Genomic DNA, 5,745 nt, shown 5'->3' on the forward strand with positions numbered 1-5,745 from the left:
GTCAACATGTTTTTTTTCCAGCTCTTAAAAAAAGCAACTTTGTAAAGGTTTTATTTTACAGATATCTCACCAGTCGGCGCACATTACGTCACGAAAGTAATGTTACACGACGTCATGCTACAGTCTGCAGCGCGAGCTCGATTGTGCGTGAATCGAATCTGAGTTGCTATAGCAACCTGTAAGTTCCATCTGCAGCTATAAAAGTCTGAAGTCTTCTGTTTCTGATTGTTGTGTGTTTGAAGACGAGACTCTCGAGACACACTTTTATGTGTGAAGGAGTTCGGAGCATTTCTGAGTTTAGATTATTCTGAGGAGAGTTTTATTTCATTTATTTGTTTTTATTTGGTTTTAGGAATTTCTTCTTTTTCTTATCTATTCTTTTCTTTTCTCATTGTGAAGGAGAGATATTAAGGATATTTTCGATGGCTCACATGGGCGAAAGACAAGGTGAGTGTTTTAATTTTTCATATTTGTTGTTGGTTTGGTTTGATGTTGTATTGTTAGACTACACTTACATTAATAACGTTGTGCAGTTTAGCAGATTTATCTCGAACACTAGTGAAATAAGCACATATTGTACTCATTGAATATGAAAAACTGCCTTTTTTTTTTTTTTAAATAAAAAAGTGTATTATGTGTCACTTCACATGATTGGTTTCATCTGGGATGTGCATTATTTTCAATAATAATCTGACCAGAGTCAATTATTCCACTTATACCACGGTTAACAAACCTCAAGACATTGTTGAGCTGATTTATTTGAAGAAATTCATTAAAAGCAGAAGAAAGTCACACAGTGTGAAACAGTGAAGTGGTGCTCTCTCAGCTTTGGGTCGCTCCAGATCCACTGCTGCTTTAACCCAGATGGCTGCTGGTCAGGAGGCTGGGAGACCGTGTGGAGACCACATTCAGAAAGCACTGTCAACCCCGACCCGGCCTGGCTATATCTGTCCTGTGCCTTCTGAGTCGACTCAAAGGAAGAGGAAGAGACAGAGCTCGGAGGATGAAGATCCCAGACCCACCAAACGCTCTGCTGAAGGTCAGGCTGATTCTCAAGACATGGCTGAATTAAGTGATTTTGACATGTTCATTCACTGATGATGATTACAGGAACAGTCTTGTAGTCGCCTGTTTTCTCATTTCTTGTGATCGTGTGATTGTTGCAGATGCGTATATAAAGGGCCCAATGCTGGGTCAAGGTGGATTCGGCTCTGTGTTTGCTGGGACCCGCAGCTCTGATGGATTGCCAGTAAGACATTGTCTTTCCTCCTCGATTCATTCAAACAGCCCTCATTCACGACACTCGTGACATAAACTGTATTTAATCTGTACGGAGCTTGAGGTTATTGTCATCATCAGCAGGTGTAAAATACTGTGGTTCATCTGTCTGCAGGTGGCCATCAAGTACGTGACTAAAGACGAGGAGCACGAGGACGTGGAAGTTGTAAGTTCAGTCACATGTAGGGTTTGATACACACATAAAGCCACACTCAGGCCTCTAGCGATGACTCAAGGGTCTGCTGTCTCTGCCGCTGCAGGAAGGTCAGGGTCTGCTGCCGCTGGAGGTCGCGTTGATGACCCGAGTCAATTCAGCTCCTGTCTGTCCCAGTGTCCTGAAGCTGCTGGAGTGGTTTGACCATCCCGAACGCTACGTCATGATCCTGGAACGGCCGGATCCTTGCCAGGATCTCCACAGTTTCTGTGAGGAGAACGGCTGTCTGGATGAGAGCCAGGCCAAGAAGGTGCTGCTGCAGCTCATCGACGCTCTCAAACACTGCGAGAGCCGCGGCGTCTTCCACCGGGACGTCAAGCCACAGAACCTGCTCATTTGCACCGATACCAGCGAGATCAAGCTGCTGGACTTTGGCTGCGGACACCTCCTGAAGGACTCGCAGTATGAAGAGTTTGCAGGTTGGTCAGGAGGAGATCTCTGTGGAAGTGTGTGTTTTGGACTGGAAGCGTTTCAGCTGATCTCTTGCTCTTCTGGGGTCTCTCAGGCACTCTTTCATACGCCCCTCCGGAGTGGTTTCGTTCCCACAGCTATCGTGCCGGAGCAGCCACTGCTTGGTCGCTGGGTGTGACGCTCTACAAGCTCCTGTGCGGCTCTCTACCTTTCCAAAGCGCACGGAGGGTTCGCAGACTGCGCTTCCCGAGTCACCTGTCTGCAGGCAAGAGATGGCAAACATGCAGCTGTTCACAGTCAGAAATCAGGGCCGGAGCGAGCAGAAGTTGATGTTGTGTTGCTCAAGTACTGTGTTGTATGTGACAGACTGCCGTCAGTTGATTAGATGGTGTCTTAGAGCAGCAGCGGACGAGCGTCCCAGCTTACAGGACATTGAACAGCATCCCTGGTTACGCTCCACAGGTGGCCAATCACAGCACACTCATCTCAATGACTCCGTGTTGATTGGACAGTTGGATTGTCCTGTCAGGATCAATGTAGGTAACTGTCTGTAATTGTGAACATAGTGTGAGCAGGAGTGCAGGACACAGGAGCAGCAGAGACAGCTGGACACCTGCAGTGAGGACGAGTGGACAGCAGGCGTTTCATGTGTTTTGTAATGCTGTGCTTCACTCTGGAGCGTGACTGAGGGCTCTGTGTGGATGCTGGAGGAGCTGGACACGCAGCGCCGGCTCAAACCAGAGTCCTGAAGCTACAGAGATCCGCTCTATACTGAGCCTAAACCAGCATGAAGAGACAAAAACATCAAAACCTTAGGAATTATTTAATTACTTAACTGAAACCTACAGAAAACATTTCTGTTATTTGAAATAAAATAACCTTTAACTGAATCTAAAAATCTAAATCTTAATAAAAACCATAATAGCATCTCATTGTCACAGCTTGTTAAAAATAAAGTTGATGAGAGGATCTCAATGTTGCAGAAGTCGTCAGAAGAATGCAAATCAGATTTTTTTTGCGTTAGCATGAAGCTGCAGTTTCACAAAACATGAATTACACTTACGTGTGACAGTAAAATGCGGCAAATCATTTTTTCTTACGCTTGAAACACGATTTACACCTTTACAAATCTTCTCTTGTGCATGCAAATTTAATTTAAACTCACAGTCTTATGTACACTTCCACAACTCCTGCCCTGCAAATATAAATATAAATATATGCAAATACTGTAGTCATTGCTTTACCTTTATAAATGACTGTGTTATTTAAACTAGTTTAAAGCCAAACAGGAGAAACACTGAGCAACAAACGAGACAGCCAGAAGACTTTTCAATCTAAACATTGCCATCATTTACCATGGTAACACTCACTGCACCATGGGATTGTTGACAGAAATGTGGGATATTCACACTGAATTTCATTAAGTAAAAAAAAAAAAACCTTGTTCAGAATAAATATAAAAACCTTATAAAAGGTTGGTATTATTTTTATAGATGCTACTGATTTTAATGAACAAAAATGTTACCACTGCATCCTAATGTGCATTTCTAAGAGACAAAAAAGTGGTTTTATTATTAATATTATCAAGCAACCCAAACCTATTTCTGGATTTTAAACAATATCACTCATTAGAACATGCAGAAGACCAAGAAATACATTTTTCTATTTAGATATGCATTTTGCAAAGAAACATTAATTGTCTGGTTTCTACAACTTTCACTTTAGAACATAAATGTAGCTTTAAACTGGAGAAAAATAAAGATTTGACTTATATTGTGATAATTATCGATATCAACTTATGTGAAAAAAAAAAATCGTGAATTTTTTTTTGGCCATATCTCCCAGCTCTTAGATGAAGATACAGAAGTGCCTTGATGCCTTCCTTGGAGTGTGTCCTCTAAAGACAGCATTTTTGAGTTTAAAGGGGGGGTGAAATGCTCATTTTCACTCAATATCCTGTTAATCTTGAGTACCTATAGAGTAGTACTGCATCCTTCATAACTCCAAAAAGTCTTTAGTTTTATTTTATTTATAAGAGAAAGATAGTCTGTACCGATTTTTCCCAGAAAAACACGAGCGCCTGGAGGCGTGACGTGTGGGCGGAGCTAAAGAATCACGAGCGCCAGTAGGCTTTTGCGTTGAGAGCGTTTGGAAGCTGTGACATTACCGTGAGGGAAAAACCATCATCCAAAACAAACCATGGCTAACAGTCAGATTCAGCCGTTTATTTATGATCCAGAATCAGATCCAGAGGCTGAAATTTAACAAGAGCAGCATCAGCAACGACGTCTCTATGTGGTATGCACTGAAACTGTATTTATTTGCTTAGCGGTTTTGGAAAATGACTAAGTTCCACTTTATGTCGTCTTTTTTTTTTTTTTTTTTTTTTTTTAAGCTGTACATGTGGAAAGTGCAGTTTGATGACAACATCGCATGTTGTTTACTTGATGTGCTTACGCGCCGATAGCTAAGTTAACAACACAGAGATATTTGAAGCAGTTTTACTCACCGCCTGCGTTTCCAACACACGATCGTGACCCTTTTTCGTTGGGACTGCATTATCCTTAAGGAATAAACGATGTGCAAATCCAGCGTCAAACTGGGCCTTGTTTGTAAAACAAGCATCTTCGAAATGCAGGAAACAAACACAAACACTTGCACAACTCCGTTGATGCTCTGTAAAAATAAACTCCATCCACTGGTCCCTTAATGCTGTTTTTTTTTGGTAATCTGTGCAGGGTTGTCTTGCCCTGGCAACCAAAAACACACTTCTTTTGTGACATTTCGCGACGCTCTCGCTCTGATCAGTGAATCGCTCTGTTGTGCTCTCAGTGCTCTGCTATACGGGAGCGCGCTCTTCCGGGAGAAGTGCCTCAGGACCCATATAAGGAAATTCCACTCCATCTAACGTCACACAGAGCCATACTCGAAAAAAACTTTCCGAAACTTGTGACAAACCGGTAGATGTATTTTTGGAACAAAAATACTCCTTCAAACGTACAACTTAATTTTTGAAACTTTGTCCATGTTTAGCATGGGAATCCAACTCTTTAACAGTGTAAAAAACACCCCCCCTTTAAGAATGTAGCCGAAATTTCAATGGTTCGGCTCTGGGGGTGATCTCTGTGAATCCGTCAATCAGGCAAGTACATTGAGAACCACTGAACCAGTGTCTATGAGTGTTTTTATAGTCTATGAGTTTACCTGATCTCGGATCAGTTTCATCAATATTTTGACATTTTAATGAGACATCTGAGAAATTAAAAGGATGTGAAGTAGTTAATAGTCTCTAACTGGCCTCTTTATAAACATATAAAGCAAGCCCTGCTAATGAATATAAAACATTTTTAAAACTACATACTATACAGGCATTTCATATTTAATGGTATTTTATTATTTTTATTGCATTTAATGTATTTAACTTTCAATAAAATGTGCTTATGAAGCGGTGTAAGCATGGTTTAGCCTGAAGTGTTTTATTTGTTTGCATGTACACAGTTTTGACCAGCAGGCGTCACTAGCGATCAGTAGGCGTTTCAAAACCAGTGATGCCAAGTCCGTTTGTTATACACAGGCGGCAAGGAACTCGACCGGAAGTTGAAGTCGACTGCGTGCCGCCATCTTGTAGCAGAGCTTCACTTGCGTTAGCATTCCCATTGACTCCCATTCATTTTGGCGTCACTTTGACAGCGAATAACTTTACATCTGAGGCGTTTAAAGACTCTGTTTGTCCATTATTTATTTCTAAAGATACACGACAATGTATAGACCCTTTTACAGTTGGTAAACAAGGTGACGTATTTGTGTGGGCGGGGCTTAGCTGGAGGCAGAAAGATTCCCCT

The 5,745-nt window shown here is 41.8% G+C and overlaps 1 pseudogene; it reads left to right on the forward strand.

Annotated features, from left to right (window-relative positions):
* The first annotated feature begins 295 nt into the window (after positions 1 to 295).
* Positions 296 to 2,654, forward strand: LOC113116541 (serine/threonine-protein kinase pim-1-like; annotated as a pseudogene).
* The last annotated feature ends 3,091 nt before the right edge of the window (positions 2,655 to 5,745 follow it).

This window comes from Carassius auratus, chromosome 16 (assembly GCF_003368295.1).
Source record: "Carassius auratus strain Wakin chromosome 16, ASM336829v1, whole genome shotgun sequence".
Lineage (NCBI taxonomy): Eukaryota > Metazoa > Chordata > Actinopteri > Cypriniformes > Cyprinidae > Carassius > Carassius auratus.